Raw genomic sequence first — 22,328 nt, 5'->3', positions numbered from 1 at the left:
GGAATGATGCTACCGAAGGGACAGGAAACAAGACTTCGGGAAGAGCAGTGACGTGTTACAGGTGCAGGGAAGTAGGGCACTATGCTAGTAAGTGCAAGATCAAGGGAAAACTATGCTTTAATTGCAACCAACCGGGACATTTCTCCCAAGATTGCAAGGCACTCAAGGGCGAATCATCAGGGAATGTTGGGAAAGGAAAACAATTTGCTACAGAGGAAAGGATTCATGCCAAGGAGGGCAAGAGCTGAGGAGTTGAACGAGGAAGAACGTGGGAACGATGTAGGACCTTATTCGAGGTTGCTCGTGATTTAACTATAGAAGTTACACGAGGTTGGGAATAGCACACTAAGTCTAGAAAGTAGTCTTCCACCGTTGCGTTTATGAGGAAGCTAGTAGTTGAAGAACGAATCTTAGGGAGATTCCTTATAGGTAGTATACGTGTTATGTTGAGGGTGTGTAGTTCCGTAGCGGGATCATTAAAGGATTTAGTATCAGGATATTTGTGACTACTGGAGGATAGGAACTCATTGTCTGTTCCAGTGGGTTTTTCTAAATTTCCACCTTCGATGTATTAGGCCTGATCAACCTAATATTGAGGGGGTGATATTCGGAATCACAGCTGGTTATGGACTTTGATAGAAGGACGGGTAAGATGAATTTGAATTGATTGAGGATTAGTCGGATTTGGGTGGAAAGTTCGTGTTAAGCATTTGATTGTAAAAGATTAAGATTTGAATCTGTGGAAGTCGATGAGTGTCGTATAGGCATTGATTGGTTAGTTCGTGTGATTACTCCAAGTAGAGGTAGACCAAGTCAAGAGATTTAGTGCTGGAAAAGTATTAAGTAGTTTCTCAGAAGTTATGAAGTCATAGGTTATGTGATTGCTGAGGGGAGTTGTTAGAGACTAAATAAGTTGGATTTAATCATGTTTTAGATGATACCTTGATGGTAGCGAGAGTGAGAAGAATTAGCTCTGAACTAGATTGTTATAGTCGAGTTCGAGGAATAAGTTTTGCTAAGCGTTTGATTAATATGTGGAGACATTATAGTCTTAAGAGATGAATTTTCGCTTGAAAAGTGTTGAATTAATGATTAAGTTGGAGAAAGAAAGTTTTAGCATAAGTTGAATACTTGAGGTTGGTGATATGGATTCCAAGGAAATATGCTGAGATTACTAAGTGAGATTTACTAAGTTGGATTGCAATCTTAGGGTTAAGATTGAATCTTGAGAGCCGAGAATCACGTACGAGTAGGAGATCTTATGGTTGTAGGTGTGACAATAGGAGTTGAATCTTAGAAGATTGAAGACCTGAAGGTGAGTTTCGGGTTAAGACCATTGAGGTATATTATAAGAGAGATCTTGAAGTAAAGGAATTCTGGGTTGTGTGGAGTGTTAAGGTTGGTGATCGATTGATGTTGATTATGAGGTTACGGACATAATGACCATGTGACAAGATTTGAATGATGTTAGCATAATAAGTTGTGAATGTGAAAGCATGACGACACTGGTCAGGTCGTTTGGGTGAGTGAAGGAGTTATAGTTTTTAAGAAACGGATATCCATTTAAGAAGTATTGAAGGATTAAAGGTCATTAGAGGACCAAACTTGGTGAAGGTTTAGGTTTTAAATCTATGAATGTCTGTCTAAGGTGTGTAGGACTTGAAGTTTGTCAGAATTTGATTGAGAAATTAAGAAGTTGATTGACGAGATGGTGATTGAGTCACAAAAAGGAAGGTGTTAGTATTAAGACGAATATCTGAGGTTGTTATATTTTGACGAGTTTCGTAGAGTTTAAGAGTCAATGGCTAGTTAAGTCCCTTGAGGTATAGTTATGATTTAATCTTCTAGAGGATAAGTCTCGATTTGTGCGAAGTGTTAGGGATTTCAGTAAGTGTAAATAGGTTTGAGTGAGGGAAGTTCTAAGGAAGAAGACGATAATAATGGATTGTTAGATATTAAGAAGAGGATTATCTTATAAGTTGTTGATAACTTGATGTTGAAGGGGATAAGATTAGTGAAGGACAAGAAATAAGGACATAAGTCGATTTTTAATTCGAATGGTGACTAAGTAGGAGATTGATTTCATTGTGCGAGTGATGATAGTTACGAAGTTGGATGTGACGTTAATGGACTATTAGATTCCAACGCAATATTTCGTCTAGGAGTTATCGAACGGACAAGTGGAGTTTTGGACTGTAGATGAAGATCACGAGGACGAGTTTATAGTATTTACCTTAAGATGACAGAGAGGCACCGAGTTTAAGAAGAATTTCGGACGACCGAAAGTAAAGAAGTAAGTGGCTAAGGTTGTGCGACTGCACGGAATGCCAACCGGTATCATTTCAAGCAGAGGTCCGACGCAAGTAATCGAGTCAGACGACATGAGGTTGAATGATGTTTTGTCTTTTGAGACGCCGATAGTTAACAGTGGGGATAGAAGAGTGAAACAGTTAAGGGGAAGGCAGATTTCTTAAGTAAAGATTTTGAGGAACAATGACACAAGCACTACTACATGGGAATTGGAAGATAAGATCAAGGAACTGTATTCCGAACTTTTCTCAGAACTCTGAGTTTCGAGGACGAAACTTTCTTTTTGGAGGGGAGTATTGTAAGACCCGGATTTTCGGAACAAGTTAATTTCCGACTCACGCGTAGAATCAGTGTAAACGTGACAGGAGTTTGTTGTTTGAGGAAGATTAATGAAGAAGAAAGTTCAGGAATTGCTTGAGGAATGTTGCGTAGTTGTTTTCGGAGTTAGTGCGAGTCGTCTGCACACTTGCCTTAGGGCGAGCGTGTCCAGAATAGACTATTTCGCTCTTAAAGCAACGTTTTGAGTGAGATTTCGAACTCTCGGAAAATTTAAAGATTCTCTTTATTTTTCCATCGACCAGCGTTTCATTTCGGAACTCTGGACTGTACGCACGATAGGTTTCACTTTTCGGATGTCCGCCGACGCTAATTTCTTTGCTTCGAAACCCTATTTTCGAGCAATGGATGAAGACTTTTTCTATTCGGGACTTCTAACGAAGATTCCGTCCGCGTTGCCAGACTTGTTTCGACGTTTCCAATCTTTCTTCAGTTGGAAGTTTTGTCGTTTGAGCATCACAGCAAAAAGTAGTTTTTCGGGGCAGATTAACCGACACCGCTTTTGAGATTTTCGATATCGTTTTTCCCATATCATAGATATTTGTTTTGAGTTCTGGATTTCTGACGCCAGAATCTCTCTTAGAATTTCTCGGTGATCGTGCTGCAAAAATCGGAATCGCGAAATTTTCATTTTCCCGCGATTTCACCCGCCTATAAATAGCGCGAAAAAGCAAAATCCTCTTCATTTTGCACCATTGAGGCCGCGGTTTGTAGAGAGAGAGGGAGAGGAGAGATTTCCGCGAAAACTTGACCAATCTTCGTGCAGTTCGTCCCTACTTCTAGGTATCAAGGTAACTAACACGATTCCTACCTCTGATTGTTGTTTCTGTTGCGTTTCTGAAGTCGTTTCTGTGCTCTAAGTTTTGAGCTTTTTCTAAAATTGTCCGATTTCTCTGATTTCTTGCTTGGGTTATGTTCCTTATGTTCCCCTGAGTCTAAAACCTCTGTCAGTAAACTCTGATTGCGATTCAGTTGTCCAGGATCTGAAAAATTGACTCAAAACTCTTTTTGTCTCACATTTCGAAACTTTATTGTCGAAAAGACTTAATCTGACTTCGTGCCTTTAGGATTTGTTGTCACGGATGTCATGAGGATCGTTGCTGTCAAATTTGTTTTCAGAACTGATAACTTTGAAGTTTTGAGCCTTTATTTTGGACCAAAATGCCCCTGCGTAGTCGTATTCCGGCCCGATTGTCCGAAAATTGTTCTGACAGTTTCTTTGCCTTAGTTTTACCCTAAAACTACCTTGTGAATTGATTTGATCAAAGAAAAAGAGTCGAAGCCCTTTTTCCTTTGAGGCCGTGGACTATTTCCTTTAGGGGGGAGTTTTTCGGTTTCGAAAACTTGTCTTTTCGTACCTGATTGTCCTATTCTGAAGCTTTAATGCTTTGTCTATCGTTTATGTATTGTATTGCGATCGAACTAATCGATTTTGTTTGGATTCTGCTTTGTTTTTCTCCGAGGTTCAGTTGAGGGAACTTTGGAAGACTCAGAGCAATTGTTTGAGGAGAACTTTGTTTGCGAAGCTGGAACAGCTCGAGGTTAGGGCAACTTGCTATATTTAGCTATGATTGCATGATAGGCGTCGATAAATTCGACTTATGCTTTATCTGATGTTGTTTATGATGATGACTTATTGTTATGATTGTTTTCATAACTTATGATATTGATGATGTGTTGAATTGAGCGTTTCGACGCAACTTCGGAGTGGAGATTCATTGATCTGGTGATCTTTGACATTTCGGGTTGGATGAACATCCCTAGGCAAGTCCAAACGAGGGGTTTGAGGCTTAGCCATTTGTTGGGATTCGTTTGAATACTTAGACTTTCCCCGGGAAACTTCTTTTGGAGGGTTTTTGGAAAACTTAGAATGATTAGAATTTCGAAAACTAGAGACTCTGGGAGACTTAGACTTTGAGAAGTAAACTCATAACTTGACTAATTCAATTCGAAACGTTTTTACTAAACGAATAATCATAGGAGAACTAAAGGGGAAAATATTTACGAAAGACGGGGAAAAGTCGGCTTTTTTTGTGGGTTTGGAGAGTTTTGGAATTGGGGAAAGCCACTAAGGTGAGCTATGGTGATGATTGAAAGTCACCGAGTACTCTAGTAATCTTGGGAGTGTTGTTCGAGTCGTGCTGTATTGACCGGCACAGACTCTGGGTTTTGTTTGTGGGTTTTGTGGTGGGGGTTGTGTTGTATTGACCGACACTAACTCCAAGTCGTGTTGTATTGACCGACACTGACTCTGGTTTTGATAATCATATTGCACACGTGCATATACGCGATGAAGTGCCAAGCAGAGTACTTCGGTATAACAGGAAGTAACGATCAGCCATGCAGAGTTGAATCGGTCCTGACTATATCTGGCACAACAGGAGGTAACGATCATCCATGTAGAGTTGCATCGTGCCTGTTGATGTTCGGCATAGCAAGCAGAAATGGTCAAACCATGTAGAGTTTGTACCGTCTTGACTATAGCCAAAGGTGATAAGCGACGCCCGAGCAGAAATGGTTAAACACGAGGCCAGTGTTACGACCGTCTCGAGGTGCCCAGCCTATAAGTGGCAATACCGTTGGTTTGTCCCGTCGCCAAGCAGAGTGACGTCGTTGATTTGTTCCGTCGCCAAGCAGAGTGACGTTGTTGATTTGTTCCGTCGCCAAGCAGAGTGACGTCGTTGATTTGTTCCGTCGCCAAGCAGAGTGACGTCGTTGATTTGTCCCGTCGCCAAGCAGAGTGACGTCGTTGACTTGTTCCGTCGCCAAGCAGAGTGACGTTGTTGATTTGTTCCGTCGCCAAGCAGAGTGACGTTATTCGGGTTTGTGTCAGCATATTCTGCACTGGCACACAATGCATCTTATTATGATTGAATTGTGTAAGAGATTTGATAACATGCTATGTATAAACCTTAGGGTAAGCAGTGCATAACTTATATGTATATATACAACATATATATATACCCCTTTTATCGCATGTGGATTGTATATCTATTGTATTCTGTAAGTTGACCCTAGCGCCTTGGCTTTGTTTGTATGTTTGTGCTTGGGCGGTCGGCCTGCCGCCAGGCGTCCGTCAGCCGGTTCGTGATGATTCGTTGTGCGGGAAAGAGCCGGAGCGGAACGACTATTACTGAAGCTTTCGACGAGGACCCGGACTTCATGACTGATCGAGGGAGGGTCGATGATAGTAGTGTGGGTTATGGGTGGTTAGAGTCTTTTGAGTTGGTTGTTACTGTAATAGCTCTGATTCGTCATTCATATTTTGGGACAGGGTAGGTTCCCGACGCATGGCTTTTGTGTGGTTCTCTTACTGAGGGATCACAGTGAGTCAGTCGGACCATAGGGGTCTTTGCTTAGGCCATTTTGAGGCCGACTTCCTCCTAGTGGTTTGTAATTATGATTTTCTCACTCACACATCTGGATCTGTAACTATTTGCCTACGGGCACACTACTTTGGAGTCACTGCGAGTGCGCGTGACGGGAGAGTGCAGCTGAGGTGGTACATGTGTATATATTTGTATTTTGGTTAGTTAGTGTTGGGGTTATGTCTTTATTTCTCTATTGCTTGATTTAAAAGGAATCAAACGGAAAAAAAAAATTAAGTTTTCAGCGTAAAGTCTATTTTTGGTTACTAAAGTGACACCTGGAAATCGGGGTGTTACAGGGAGCAACTATAATATTAGTAGAATATTCTTTTACAAAAAAGAGAAATATATATTAATAAATATATTCTTGGAAACAAACTCTCGCAAGTGAGATTAAAGAAAAACAGAACAAGACAAGCAGAAACAAAGGGAAACAAATAGATAAAGAAAGAAAGGAAAAGAACCAGGCTAGAGGAAGGACCACCAAAGATGCAGCAATCCAACACAACACCAATGGAAACTCGCGCACACCAGCAACAATGTTGTTTAGAGAGCAACATCAGCAAAAAGAACACCCACTCTCAACGTAAGACCCAGCAGTGAGCCACTATAATATTAGTACAATATTTTTTTACAAAAAAGATGAATATATATTAATAAAGATATTCTTGGAAACTAACTCTTGCAAGTGAGATTAAAGAAACAATAGAACAGCAAAAAGAACAAGCCAAGCAGAAATAAAGGGAAACAAACAGATAAAGAAAGAAAGGAAAAGAGTACAGCTAGAGGAAGGGCCACGGAACAAGGCGCAAAAGAAGCACCAAGGAGCAGCAATCCATCACAACACCAATAGAAACTCGCGCACACCAGCAACAATGTTATCTAGAGAGCAACAACAACAAAAAGAAAATTCACCCTCAACGAAAGACCTAGTAGCGAGCCACTACAACTAAATAACTAGGCAAGAACAAAGTCTCAAGCACACACTATCACCTTAGCCATCAAATATTCTCAAACAAGAAAGTGGAAGAACCAGCTTATTACTGTAGAGAATAGACCCACACACACCTATAAACAGGGGAAATCAGACGGTACCAACTCCCAACACACATCCCCAAGAATCGCAGAAAAATTAACTAATGCACTAATCCTGACGAATACAACTATTTGATAAGATCAAGAGAGGAGAGACCAGATAGTCAAGCTAGAGGATTGGATTCTCTATAGATATGTTTCAGTGTTTCACATCAACAGAATCAACCTCAATCATCAACACATCAATTAAATTCAGGTCGCTTAAGAGCTTCCATTAGTCTTATTGTGCACCCACCCATTGCTAGGGATGAATTGCTCTCAATCACAATATGTAAAAGCTGAAATTTTGCAGAAAATCAATGCATCAAGAATTGGTTTGACTTTAGCTTCGTACACCCAAAAGCGACCAACTGATGAGGATAGCATCCCAATCATTTTTCGTCTACAATTACAAATATATAGTAAAATATATATTAGTAGTGACGGATCCTGGAATTTTAACTTGAGGGGGCAAATATATACATATATTTCTACCACTAAAAATAAAATATATAACTATGAAAGTTTTTAATAAAAACCATAATCATTATACTTGTCTCATATTTTAAATATATTGAACATTTTTCCTTATCCACATAGTTAAATATTTCTCTTTACATAAGTAACTACACAATTATTTATTCATATTCACCTCTTATATAACTTCACAGGACAATCATAATTGTTCACTAGTTACTAGCCTCTGTATTTTTCTAAATTATATTAGCTCGTTATTTAAAAGAAACACATTGAAAGAAAATGGTGGTCTAGGTGTATGCTAGGAAAGAAAAGAAATATGAAAAATAACAAAGAATATGTAAAATAACAGAATTTTAGTGGAATTAACATTATGTGGGTCATTCATAAATGAATTTGAGGGGAAACTAGACACTTAACACTACATTACTATACGCACTATCATGGAATATGAAAATATAGTGGGGCAATTGCCCTCACATAGCTTAACATAGATACGTTCCTGTATATTACCTAATATACTATTACTACATGATATTATTAGTACACTTTGTGACAATGTTGTGGGGCAATTTCCCCTTTTTCAACAAGGTGAATTCGTCCCTGCTTGTCCTGTTTTTTTAAGAAATAATCTTGGTACCTTACGCGTTGTACTGAATTGTTTTATATCCTTTAAATACTTTTAACGAGCACATGTGACAACGTGGACTTCCGTAATTCTTTTACAATTCAACCTTTAGTTTTTTCTATATCTAAGAATACTTATAAGTTTATAAAAAAAATATACGTAAGTTTATCATACTAACTAATTTGAGCATGGACTTGTGCTTTGAAGTCTCTCTCAATCAGATCGATTAATGATACCATTCTTATTTTGTAAGAAATACAAATCTTATCAATATCTTCATCATACTACCATGTTTGGCTTCCATTTTTTTATTGGGAAGTTATTTATCTACAAATTTACTATTACCACCTTTTACCAATAAATAATGTAGAAAACATAATGTAACTTTCATTGATTATTTATTAAAATGTGATTGCATAACTCGAAAAAAAAATACTCTTTGATTTTAATTTGTAATAAAATTTATTCTTGCACTAGTCTTTAAGACGATTAAAAGTACAAACAAATTTGATTATGCTCATATTTCATTCATTTCCTATCTTCTCATTCACAATCTATTCGCTTTGTGTTCAATCCTGAGATTCTTGTATGAATCTCTCTCTCTCTTTCCCAGTTGAGGTGGAGAATCACGGTGAATTTGCGTGGAAGTGGTGCTAGAAGTCACGCAGAGCTTCAGGTTCCATGGCATAGAGGGGGTGTCTTCTGAATACACTTTGAAGCTCAAGTTAGTGTTTTGGTGAGAGAGGTTCTCGAAAACTCAAGTATAACTCTCAGTAAATTTCTTAGAATAAATAACATGTTATGTAAATGAACGATAGAGCTTATATTTATCATGTTAGAATCCGTGGCGGTTATCTTTGAAAGTGTGAGGGAAACATCTTAAATAGGGCGTTAGAGTGAAAAGTTGCTCTAGGCCGCCTTGCCTTGACCTATTGATTATGGTCCTTTCATGGTTGAGCAGACACTGCCGAGCAAGGTGCTCCATCTTGAGCCATTCTGCGCAGCCTAGTGACGGATGATCTAACACGACCTTTTTGGTCTCCCGAGACATCCTCAGGTCAGGTGCTGAGAAGTGATATCAGAAAAGTAACACAAGAAAGGGGGTTTGAATTGTGTTCAGTTAAAATCAGAGTTTTTCCAAACGATTTTAAGTTTATGAAAGTGTTTTTGCAATCGTTTTGTGCAACAGATATAAAAAGATAAAGAGTAGACGATAAGCACGCAACGATATATCCAGGTTAACCCACAAACAATGGGGCTACGTCTAGTCATTGGCTTTACCAAGATTTCCACTAACAAGTATCAAGGACTTCTTCCACAACAAATATTAGACAGGACTTCTCCCAACAAGTATTCAACAAGACTCCTAACAAGTATTCTCCAGGACTTCTCCTAATGAGCATTAGATAGGACTCCTCCCTTAACTAGTATTTTTCAGGACTTCTCTTAAGATCTTTTTCAGGATCGGTTGGCTATACAAGGTTCTCTTCTCACAATAGGGATAGTAGAAATTACAAAGCTCAGGAACTATAAATTGTTTGAGGATTTTACTCTAAGGTATACTTTGTGTTCTTGATTTAGAGAGAGTAGGATGTGAAGATTTGACTCTTAGAAATATATCTCTCTCAGAAGCAGACGATGTCTAAGGGTTTGACCCTTAAGCTTTTCTATTGGTGTTTCTTCTTTCTTGCTTGAAGAAAATTTTCAAATTGGATGAAAGTTATAGCTCAGATTTCTTGTCTCTGAAAATCTTCAAGTCCTTATTTTATACTGCAAAAACTTCCAAGATATATTGAGAGCCGTTGGAGCGTGTAAAGCCTCTTGTGTACTAATCATTGGATCAAACGATCTTCTTGTCAGGTGCATTAAATGCATTGTGTCCTTTGCTGAGGCAAAATGCTTCTAGGTGTATATTTTCAGATGGTAGGTAGAATGACCACCAGCGTTCCAGTCCCTTAGTGAGAGAAGGTGTAAGGCCCGAGTTTTTAAGTTTATGCTAAGTGAATAAACTTCTTATTCACGATTAGGGTTGATGTAATGTGAAGGGAAACCTGAACGAAAGTTTATTAAATGAAATATATTTATGAAGGAGAAAGTTCAGGAAAAGTTCAAGGATTGCATTATGATCGATAAAAGTTATAGCACGATCGTTACACGCTTAAACCTAGGTCAGAAACCCTAGTATATAGCTAATTTTCACTTTTAGGCACGCTGGCAGTTAATTCCAAAAATCTTCAGAGAAATGTTAGAACTTCTCTTTTTCCATATATCACCATCATTTCGAGGCGAAACTCTAGGATATACGAACGTCCGATTCCAATCATCGGAAGTTTGCCGAAACCGAATCCCTGGTATTTCAAAACCCTAGAATTTCTCGACAATGAAGACTTTTTCTATTCAGAGCTTCAAATGAATATTCTACACGCGTACACCCATTTCTCTTGATGATTTCAATCTTTCTTCCGAAGGAAGTTTTCCATTCTGACATTCGATGCAAAAAGCAACTTATCGGGTAAAATAGTTTTATACCGACTATGCTTTAGTTGCCAAAAATACAAAGAGACCTCTTTATAGTTTTGGAATTCTTTTGCCAAAACATATCTATTAATTCACGGAGAATGACGCCGGAAAAATCAGATTCGCGAAACTTTCATTTTCCCGCGAATTTCCACCTTCTATATATAGCAAAAAAATGAGAAAAAAACAAATATCTTACCCATTTCTTCCCAAGGAGGCCGCGAGTTTGCTAAGGAGAGGAGGAGAAGAGATTTTGTTCAATCCTTGCTTGATCGTCGATCAATCAGTTGCTACTTCAAGGCTTCGAGGTATAGTCTCTAATCCTTACCTCCGATCGCTTTTTCCATAGCTTTTCTGTAGAGTTTTCTGAGCGGATAGTTTATGGGTTTTTGCAAAACTATACTGAATCTTTCATTTCTGATTCTAAACCTCTTCTATATGTGCCCAAGATCACTTCTGCCGGGTTAGATTTTCCGTTATGTCGCCGGAATTCCGCCGGAATCAATTTGAGCCTAAAATACCCATTTTTGGAGTTTTTGGTGTAAAGCTTCAACCTTTAGGCTGAAAACTATCGCCTTAGCTTAGTGCTAGTAGGATTAGTTGTCATAAACGTTGTTGGTGACGTCCCTGCAAAATTTTATTTTTGGGATTTCAGTTTTGAAAATCCTAAGTTAAAAATCATGACCAAAATACCCCTGCGACAGTTTTTGATCCGATAATTTTTCCGAGTTCAGAATACCCTTAGTTACGGCTTATGAAAGCATAGGAACCAAGTTTGATCGAAGAAAAATCGAACCCCACAATTAACCAAAGTGGCCGAGCCCTATAGGGGGGAGGAGGAAAATTTCCTTTTCCGAAAACTTGTCCTTTCGCGCTAGATTATCGTACCTTAGAGTATAGATTACTTCGAGTAACCTTAGTAAGTATCGATAGCTTAGTTTTCGATAGATTCTTATAGTATTCTGTGATTTTGTTGTAAAGGTGCTTTTGAGGATTTCTCTGAGGAACAACACTTTGAGTGCGAGGAAACGCTTGACGATCATACTGGAGAACCTTCAGGTGAGGGCTTCTCACTGAATCTCTAGTTAATGCTTAGGGTCGATGTTTCGACATTGTTTACTGTTTATGCACTGGAATTGTGTGTGATTGGAAAATGTTTTCTGAGGCTTCGGCTGACAATGTAGATGATTCATCTACTGAATGTTTTTGAGATTGTCTTACATGCTATGTGCTATGTGGGTAATCTAGGATGTGTGGTGCATGCTTTATATGCTAAGTGCTAAGTGTTTATGATGCGATTTATTGTTATATGACATGTTGTTGATTGTGATGATTTAAATATGCTCTGTACTGGAATCTGAGATTCTGAATGGTGAGAATAGCGGGCAGGTCATGCCGATTTTATTTTGAGAGTTTTGAGAAAGTTTGATAGGACGAACGAGGTTCGGGCCTTAATTTTGTTTAGTGGATCGAGACATCCTCTGGAAGCGACTTGGGATTGGGAGATCCTGTAAGATCAAGTTTTGATCGAGTAGTACAACTCTATGTTTTGATGATTACAAGTTAACCTTTTGATATGAACAATTGTGGTACTCTAACGTGTTTTTCTGAGTGTGCTATTTACAGGCTCTGACCTCAACTCAATCTCACACAAATCAGAAGCACTGTGTATAAAGAGTAACCCAAGCAACGCTTTCGCATTCACCATGTTCAGTATGAACAGTGGAAAAGCTTCAGAAGTTCTGAAGCTATACAAACTCTGATGTGGACTCAGTCGCTAGAAGCTCTGAAGATCCAGAAGTTCTGATAACCAAGAAACACTGAAGGTTCAGATGTTCTGATGGTGTAGAAGACTCTGAAGATCCAGAAGCTGAATAGTGGAAACTCTGAAGTCCAGAAGCAAGAAACTCTGAAGGCCATGTTCTTCCCTCTGAGTTCAGAATCAGAAGATACAATGGTCAGAGGATCTGTGCTTTCCCTCTGACTCTGATCAACCGGCTTCACAAGTTCCAATATGAAGTATTCCCCTGATCAGAAGTCTCCTAGGTTAAAAGGTCAAGTCGCTATCCAAGTACAAAAGCAAGTGTACCTTCCTGACGACCTACCTAACGTTCTCAGCCACAGCAGAAGCTGGATTTTCCAGAACTGCCCTCCAACGGTAGCATTTCCCATGCAACGCTCAACCCTAATCCTTGGAGTATATATATAGAGGCTGAAGATTGAAAGAAGCGGTGTAGAAGTAACACATACGCGCAAGACATATTCAAAATATTCTAAGCTTTCTTTCATCTGAAATTCATTGAGTTTACTATAAGCTTTTTAGAAGCAAATCTCTTGTAAACATTTCTTTGATAAATAGTTTGTTTAGTTCCTTTAGGAGATCAAGGTTGATCGGATCCTAGAGAAGACTAAGAGAGTGAATCTTAGTGTGAGCTAAGTCAGTGTAATTGTTAGTCACTTGTAGGTTTCAAGTGCAGTTGTAACTCTTACCTGATTAGTGGATTGCCTTCATTCTAAGAAGGAAGAAATCACCTTAACGGGTGGACTGGAGTAGCTTGAGTGATTTATCAAGTGAACCAGGATAAAATCCTTGTGTGCTTCTCTATCTCTTATCTTTAGCACTTAAGTTCTTGAAAGATTTGTCAAAATCTTTAAGGTGGAAGTTTTGTACTGAAAACGTTATTCAAACCCCCCCTTTCTACCGTTTTTCATACCTTCAATTGGTATCAGAGCGCAAGTTCTGATTACCACACCTAACAGTGTTCAGTGATCCGGGCCGGTGTGAAAAACAATGGCTGCCACCACCAGTGAAACTCAAAGAGATGGTTACAATGCAAAGCCTCCTATGTTTGACGGTCAAAGGTTCGAATATTGGAAAGATAGACTGGAAAGTTTCTTTCTGGGTTTCGATGCAGATCTCTGGGATATTATTGTGGATGGCTACGAGCGTCCAGTTGATGCAGATGGCAAGAAGATCCCAAGGTCAGAGATGACTGCAGATCAAAAGAAGCTGTACTCACAACATCACAAAGCAAGAGCAATTCTTCTAAGTGCTATTTCCTATGAAGAGTACCAGAAGATTACAGATCGTGAGTTTGCTAAAGGCATTTTTGAATCTCTGAAGATGTCTCATGAAGGAAACAAGAAAGTCAAAGAATCAAAGGCATTGTCTTTGATCCAAAAGTATGAATCCTTCATCATGGAGCCAAATGAGTCCATTGAAGAAATGTTCTCCAGATTTCAATTGCTTGTAGCTGGCATACGACCTCTCAACAAGAGCTACACAACAAAAGATCATGTCATAAGGGTCATCAGGTGTCTTCCTAAAAGTTGGATGCCCTTGGTGACTTCAATAGAGCTCACGAGAGACGTTGAGAATATGAGTTTAGAAGAACTCATCAGCATTTTGAAATGCCATGAGCTGAAGCGCTCAGAGATGCAAGATCTGAGGAAAAAGTCCATAGCCTTGAAATCCAAATCTGAAAAGGCTAAGGTTGAGAAGTCAAAGGCTCTTCAAGCTGAAGAAGAAGAATCTGAAGAAGCATCAGAAGATTCTGATGAAGATGAGCTGACTCTGATCTCCAAGAGACTCAACCGCATCTGGAAGCACAGGCAGAGCAAGTTCAAAGGATCTGGAAAGGCAAAAGGAAAGTATGAGTCCTCAGGCCAGAAGAAGTCTTCAATCAAGGAAGTCACATGTTTTGAGTGCAAAGAATCTGGGCACTACAAAAGTGATTGTCCAAAGTTGAAGAAAGACAAGAAGCCAAAGAAGCACTTCAAGACCAAGAAGAGTCTGATGGTGACATTCGATGAATCAGAGTCAGAGGATGTTGACTCTGATGGTGAAGTCCAAGGACTCATGGCCATTATCAAAGACAAAGGAGCAGAGTCAAAGGAAGCTGTTGACTCTGACTCAGAATCAGAAGGAGATCCTAACTCAGACGATGAAAATGAGGTATTTGCTTCTTTCTCTACCTCTGAACTGAAACATGCTTTGTCTGATATCATGGATAAGTATAACTCCTTATTGTCTAAGCATAAAAAGTTGAAAAAGAACTTATCTGCTGTCTCCAAGACTCCTTCTGAACATGAGAAAATTATTTCTGATTTGAAAAATGAAAATCATGCTTTGGTAAATTCTAATTCTGTGCTTAAGAACCAGATTGCTAAGTTAGAAGAAATTGTTGCCTGTGATGCCTCTGATTGTAGAAATGAATCTAAGTATGAAAAGTCTTTTCAAAGATTCCTAGCTAAAAGCGTGGATAGAAGCTTAATGGCTTCAATGATCTATGGCGTAAGCAGAAATGGAATGCATGGCATTGGCTATTCTAAACCAATTAGAAATGAGCCTTCTGTGTCTAAAGCTAAATCCTTGTATGAATGCTTTGTTACCTCTGGTACCATATTGCCTGATCCTGTACCTGCTAAAGTTGCTAAACATCCTCTTAAAAAGGGATCTTTCTCTATGACTAAATATCATGCAAATATTCCTTTAAAATATTATGTTGAGACACCCAAGGTGATCAGAACCTCTGGGGTAACTAACAAAAGAGGACCCAGAAAGTGGGTACCTAAGGACAAGATTATCTATGTTGCAGATATCCTTGATAGCTCCACTGAAACACCAATCATGGTATCTGGACAGTGGATGCTCGCGTCACATGACGGGAGAAAAGCGTATGTTCCGAGAGCTGAAACTTAAGCCTGGAGGCGAAGTTGGCTTCGGAGGAAATGAAAAGGGTAAAATTGTTGGTACTGGTACTATTTGTGTAGATAGTAGCCCATGCATTGATAATGTTTTATTGGTAGACGGCTTAACACATAACTTATTGTCTATAAGTCAATTAGCTGACAAGGGTTATGATGTTATATTCAATCAAAAGTCCTGCCGGGCTGTAAGTCAGATCGATGGCTCTGTTCTATTTAACAGCAAGAGGAAGAACAACATCTATAAGATCAGATTATCTGAGTTGGAGGCTCAGAATGTGAAGTGCCTTCTGTCTGTTAATGAAGAGCAGTGGGTATGGCATAGACGGTTAGGGCATGCCAGTATGAGAAAGATTTCTCAGCTGAGCAAGCTAAACCTTGTCAGGGGCTTACCCAATCTGAAGTTCGCTTCAGACGCTCTTTGTGAAGCATGTCAGAAAGGCAAATTCACAAAAGTCCCTTTCAAGGCAAAGAATGTTGTCTCAACCTCAAGGCCGTTGGAACTTCTGCATATCGACCTTTTTGGACCAGTGAAAACTGAGTCTATAGGTGGCAAGAGATATGGGATGGTTATCGTTGATGACTATAGCCGCTGGACATGGGTAAAGTTTCTAACCCGCAAGGATGAGTCTCATGCTGTGTTCTCTACCTTCATTGCTCAAGTGCAAAACGAGAAGGCTTGTAGGATTGTGCGTGTCAGAAGTGACCATGGTGGAGAGTTTGAGAATGACAAGTTTGAGAGTCTGTTTGATTCCTATGGAATTGCACATGATTTCTCTTGTCCCAGAACTCCTCAACAAAATGGTGTTGTTGAGAGGAAGAACAGAACTCTTCAGGAGATGGCTAGAACCATGCTCCAAGAAACTGGCATGGCTAAGCATTTTTGGGCAGAGGCAGTAAATACAGCATGTTACATTCAGAACAGAATCTCTGTGAGACCAATTCTGAATAAGACTCCTTATGAATTGTGGAAGAACATAAAACCCAACATTTCTTATTTTCATCCTTTTGGCTGTGTCTGTTATGTTCTCAATACTAAGGATAGATTGCATAAATTTGATGCTAAGTCTTCTAAGTGTCTATTACTTGGTTATTCTGATAGATCTAAAGGTTTTAGATTTTATAATACTGATGCTAAGACTATTGAAGAATCTATTCATGTTAGATTTGATGATAAGCTTGACTCTGACCAGTCAAAGCTAGTTGAAAAGTTTGCAGATTTAAGCATTAATGTTTCTGACAAAGGCAAAGCTCCAGAGGAAGTTGAGCCAGAGGAAGATGAACCAGAGGAAGAAGCTGGTCCCTCTAACTCACAAACTCTGAAGAAGAGCAGAATCACTGCAGCTCACCCTAAGGAATTGATTCTAGGCAACAAAGACGAACCAGTCAGAACCAGATCTGCCTTCAGACCCTCTGAAGAGACCTTGCTGAGTCTGAAAGGATTGGTGTCCTTAATTGAACCCAAGTCCATAGATGAAGCTCTTCAGGACAAGGATTGGATTCTGGCCATGGAAGAAGAATTGAATCAATTTTCCAAGAACGATGTTTGGAGCTTAGTGAAGAAGCCTGAGAGTGTCCATGTTATTGGAACGAAATGGGTATTCAGAAACAAGCTGAATGAGAAAGGAGATGTAGTCAGAAATAAGGCAAGGCTAGTTGCTCAAGGCTACAGCCAGCAGGAAGGAATAGACTACACTGAAACATTTGCTCCAGTAGCAAGACTGGAAGCAATCAGACTGTTGATCTCTTTCTCAGTAAATCACAACATAGTTCTACATCAGATGGACGTAAAGAGTGCCTTCCTAAATGGTTATATCTCAGAGGAAGTCTATGTTCATCAACCCCCAGGTTTTGAAGATGAAAAGAAACCAGACCATGTGTTCAAATTGAAGAAATCACTCTACGGTCTGAAGCAAGCTCCCAGAGCATGGTATGAGAGACTTAGCTCATTCCTTCTGGAGAATGAGTTTGTAAGGGGTAAAGTAGATACAACTCTTTTTTGCAAGACTATTAAAGATGATATCTTAATTGTGCAAATTTATGTTGATGATATTATATTTGGTTCTGCTAATCAATCTCTATGCAAAGAATTTTCTGAGATGATGCAGGCTGAATTTGAGATGAGTATGATGGGAGAATTAAAGTACTTTCTGGGAATACAAGTTGATCAAACACCAGAAGGAACATATATCCATCAGAGCAAGTACACTAAAGAACTTCTGAAGAAGTTCAATATGCTGGAATCTACAGTGGCCAAGACTCCAATGCATCCAACATGCATTCTGGAGAAAGAAGATATAAGTGGTAAAGTATGTCAGAAGCTCTATCGTGGCATGATAGGTTCACTTCTATACTTAACTGCATCTAGGCCAGACATACTATTTAGTGTTCATTTATGTGCTCGATTCCAATCAGATCCAAGGGAAACCCACTTAACTGCTGTTAAGAGGATCCTAAGGTATCTGAAAGGCACCACTAACCTTGGCTTGATGTATAAGAAAACATTAGAGTATAAGCTTTCAGGTTATTGTGATGCTGATTATGCTGGAGATAGAACAGAGAGAAAAAGTACTTCCGGAAATTGTCAATTTCTGGGAAGCAATCTAGTCTCATGGGCAAGCAAGAGGCAATCAACCATTGCACTATCAACTGCAGAGGCAGAATATATCTCAGCAGCAATATGCAGCACTCAGATGCTCTGGATGAAACATCAGCTGGAGGATTATCAGATCCTTGAGAGCAATATCCCAATCTATTGTGATAACACTGTTGCAATCTCATTGAGTAAGGAGGTACATTGAGGTAAAGTATCACTTTATTAGAGATTATGTACAGAAGGGCGTACTTCTTCTGAAGTTTGTTGATACTGACCATCAATGGGCAGATATCTTTACAAAGCCCTTAGTAGAGGATAGATTTAATTTTATTCTGAAAAATCTAAACATGGACTTTTGTCCAGAGTGAAGATGGATCAGAACCTCTGACTATGATACTTCTTGATCAGAAGATGTCTAGTCCAGAAGGTAACTCAATCAGAGTGTGTGTGCCCACTGGTACTGACTCTGAAGCTGAGACAACAACACGTGTGTCAGAATTTCTGATGCATAGTTCCTTGTGCCCGTGTGACAGTCTGTTATGATTGCGTGTAGATATGCTTATCTCCTGTGTGTGATTTGTGTATTTTACTGTTACTATCTATCTTTAATTTTCAGCCGTTGATCTTAAAGTGCTTTTTGAATCAACAACGGTTATTTGATAAAACCCACTATACACACACGTAATCTTTCACTTCCGGTTTTCACTCTCGCTCTCTCTGCTTTTCAAAACCGCCTTTTTCTCGATTTCTCTCTCGATCTCTCTTCATCTTTCAACCTTCATCTTCTACCTCAAACCTTCAACCTCTTCAAAATGGTAAGACAAACCAGAAGATCTAATGCAGATGCACCTCAGTTCCCTCACATGGTAGTTGGTCTAGCAACGGGTCAAAGGGGCTCTGAGAACCCGGCACAAGAACAAGTTCAAGCTCAAGAGCAGATTGTTCCAATTGCAGAACGGGGCTGTGCCGTTCACTGCGTATTTGTTCCTGAGGAACTTCAAGTCCTGGCAGAATGGAGATTCGACCTCGACAACCTGGCTGCAAATGGGTATGATCTTCGTCCTGAAGTCCAAGCTCAAGGTTGGGGAAACTACTTCAACCGACTTCGAGGACCGGTGTATGAGAAACTGGTAAAGGAATTCTGGAAGCACGCAGACTGCGATGATACTCAGGTGGTCTCTCACATTCTTGGCAGAAAGATCATCATCACGGAGAAGTCATTCGTGAATCTGCTAGGTGCAGACACTGCTTATGGGTATCGGTTCCAATTCACTGAGTCGAAGCTGAAACCCAGCACCAAAGACAAAACCAACCAGGCCCTGTACACCACTTACAAACCGGGCAAGACGAGTTACAAGGTGATGGACCTTCACCCCAAACTCAGGATCTGGCACAAGATCCTGCTCAACTGCATAAACCAGAGACCGAAGGGCAGTTCCCCAGACTACATCAACTTCAACCAGAAGGCGATGTTGTTCTTCATCCAAGACAAGAGGAAGATCTGCCTTCCCTACTTCCTGTTCTCCTACTTGAAGGAATGTATCCGGAAGTCTAGGACTACTGCCTCCATCAAGTCAGCAATCAAGTATATCCCCTTTGGGAGACTGTTGTCTGATCTCTTGATTGAGAGTGGCCTCATTCAAGATCTGATCAATGCTGGTTGCACAGAGGATTTGAGCACCATTGTCAGTGATGTCTTCACTGCAAATTCTCTGAAGAAGATGGGTTTGGTCCAGAAGAAGATTGCTCCTGCTCATGAAGACACATCTTCTGAGATCAGAAGCAGAAGGATGCCTCTGAATGACTACCCTCTGTGGACTCAAGCAGACAATCCTGACGCCATCAGATGCTATGTTGAAGACCTAAGGGCTCAAGGATTCGAAATTGATCTTGATGAATTCTTCAGCAGACTGCCGCCAGCTCCAGAGTTTCCTTCTCCTCCCAAGAAGAAAGCTCAGAGGAAGATGGTTCTGGAAGAATCCTCAGAGGAATCTGATGTCCCTCTGGTCAAGAAGATGAAGAGAAAGCCTGATGATGGTGATGACAGTGATAGTGAGGATGGTCCTCCAAAGAAGAAGAAGAAGAAGGTCAGAATCGTGGTGAAGCCTACTCGGGTGGAACCAGCTGCTGAAGTGGTCAGAAGGACTGAACCTCCTGCCAGAGTGACTCGATCATCAGCACATTCAAGTAAGCCTGCACTTGCTTCTGATGATGATTTGAATTTATTTGTTGCACTCCCTATTTCTGCTATGCTCAAACACTCCTCCAATCCCCTCACTCCTATTCCTGAATCCCAGCCAGCCGCACAAACCACCACTCCACCACATTCCCCAAGATCTTCCTTCTTTCAACCTTCTCCTACTGAAGCACCTCTCTGGAATTTGCTTCAGAACCAACCCTCTAGGTCAGAAGAACCAACCTCTCTCCTCACCATTCCGTACGACCCATTACTTTCTGAACCAATCATCCATGAACAACCCGAGCCAAACCAAACAGAACCACAACCCAGAACGTCTGATCACTCTGCTCCCAGAGCATCAGCACGTCCTGCTGCTAGAACCACGGATACAGACTCTTCAACAGCCTTTACACCTGTATCCTTCCCAACCAATGTTGCTGATTCTTCTCCCTCCAATAACTCTGAATCCATTCGAAAATTCATGGAGGTTAGAAAAGAAAAGGTGTCTACCTTGGAAGAATATTACCTAACTTGTCCAAGCCCTAGGAGATATCCTGGCCCTAGACCTGAACGTCTAGTAGACCCAGATGAACCTATCTTGGCTAATCCTTTACAAGAGGCAGACCCCTTGGTTCAACAAGCTCACCATGTCCCTGACCAACAAGAGCCTATTCAACCAGAACCTGAACCCGAACATTCAGTGTCTAACCAATCCTCGGTTAGATCACCTCATCCTCTGGTTGAAACTTCAGACCCTCACCTTGGAACCTCTGAACCCAATGTTCCCATGATTAACATTGGTTCTCCACAAGGTGTCTCTGAAGCTCATAGCAGCAATCACCCAGCCTCTCCTGAAACCAACCTCTCCATAATTCCCTATACTCACCTTCAACCCACATCTCTCTCTGAGTGCATCAATATTTTCTATCATGAAGCCTCCTTGAGGCTCCGCAATGTGCACGGTCAGACTGACCTCAGTGAGAATGCTGAAAGTGTGGCTGATGAGTGGAACAATCTGAGCACTTGGCTAGTGGCTCAAGTTCCAATTATGATGCAGCTCCTGCATGCAGAGGGAAGTCAGAGCATTGAGGCTGCAAAGCAAAGGTTTGCTCGAAGGGTGGCTCTTCATGAACAAGAACAGAGAAATAAGCTTCTTGAAGCTATTGAAGAAGCCAAGAGAAAGAAAGAACAAGTAGAAGAAGCTGCACGTCAGGCAGCAGCTCAAGCTGAACAAGCCAGACTTGAGGCAGAGCGACTTGAAGCTGAGGCTGAAGCTCTTAGATGCCAAGCACTTGCACCAGTTGTGTTTACTCCTGCTGCTTCTGCTTCCATTCCAGATCCTCAAGCTGCTCAGAATGTTCCTTCCAGTTCTACTCAGCCAAGCTCATCCAGACTCGACATCATGGAACAACGTCTTGACACTCATGAATCCATGCTGATTGAGATGAAGCACATGATGATGGAACTTCTGCGACGCACTGACAAACCTTAGTTTTAGGATCTCTTCTTTTTCGTTAACTTTGTTTTCCTTTTGTTAAACTTTGTTTCCTTTTAATTTGTTCGGTTGTGATTATATATGCATATCTATATACTTGTGTCACATATGTTTGCTAAACTCGTTTTATTCATAATCTTTTTATGTTTACATCATACATTACTTCCCTATAAAGTCTAGAATGGAGGATCTCTCCTCATTCTTCTGCACTCCTGGCGCTGCTCTGACCTATCTTTCTCCAGACGCTCCAGTACATGCTGGATGTTGCTGAGCCTGTTCTTTAGCTCATCCCTCTCCAGAATCTCTTCTGAAGTCTTGAGCTTCTCTTCTAAACACTCTTTCTCTTCCAGCAGCTTGAGTTCAAGCCGGCTGATTTCTTGCACCTCCTCCACGAAGGCAAGAAATTCCTTCAGGTCTCTCTCCAACTCTGGACGCTGGTCCTCTTCCAGCAGTGTCCGTGTTAGCTCCGAGATGGTCGTTGTACCCTCTGGATGCCTGATGTTCAGGAACAAGTCCTCTTCAAAGGCCTTCTTCCTCAGTTCTTCTAGTGCTACGTTGTATGATGCCATTCTTTTTTACTAATAATTGTTCGAGGTGTGAAGCTTACCTTTCTCTCCAACGCTTTTTATAGGCTTCACTTT

Source organism: Lotus japonicus, chromosome 1, assembly GCF_012489685.1.
Source record: "Lotus japonicus ecotype B-129 chromosome 1, LjGifu_v1.2".
Taxonomy (NCBI): Eukaryota; Viridiplantae; Streptophyta; class Magnoliopsida; order Fabales; family Fabaceae; genus Lotus; species Lotus japonicus.
This window is presented reverse-complemented; position numbering follows the sequence as displayed.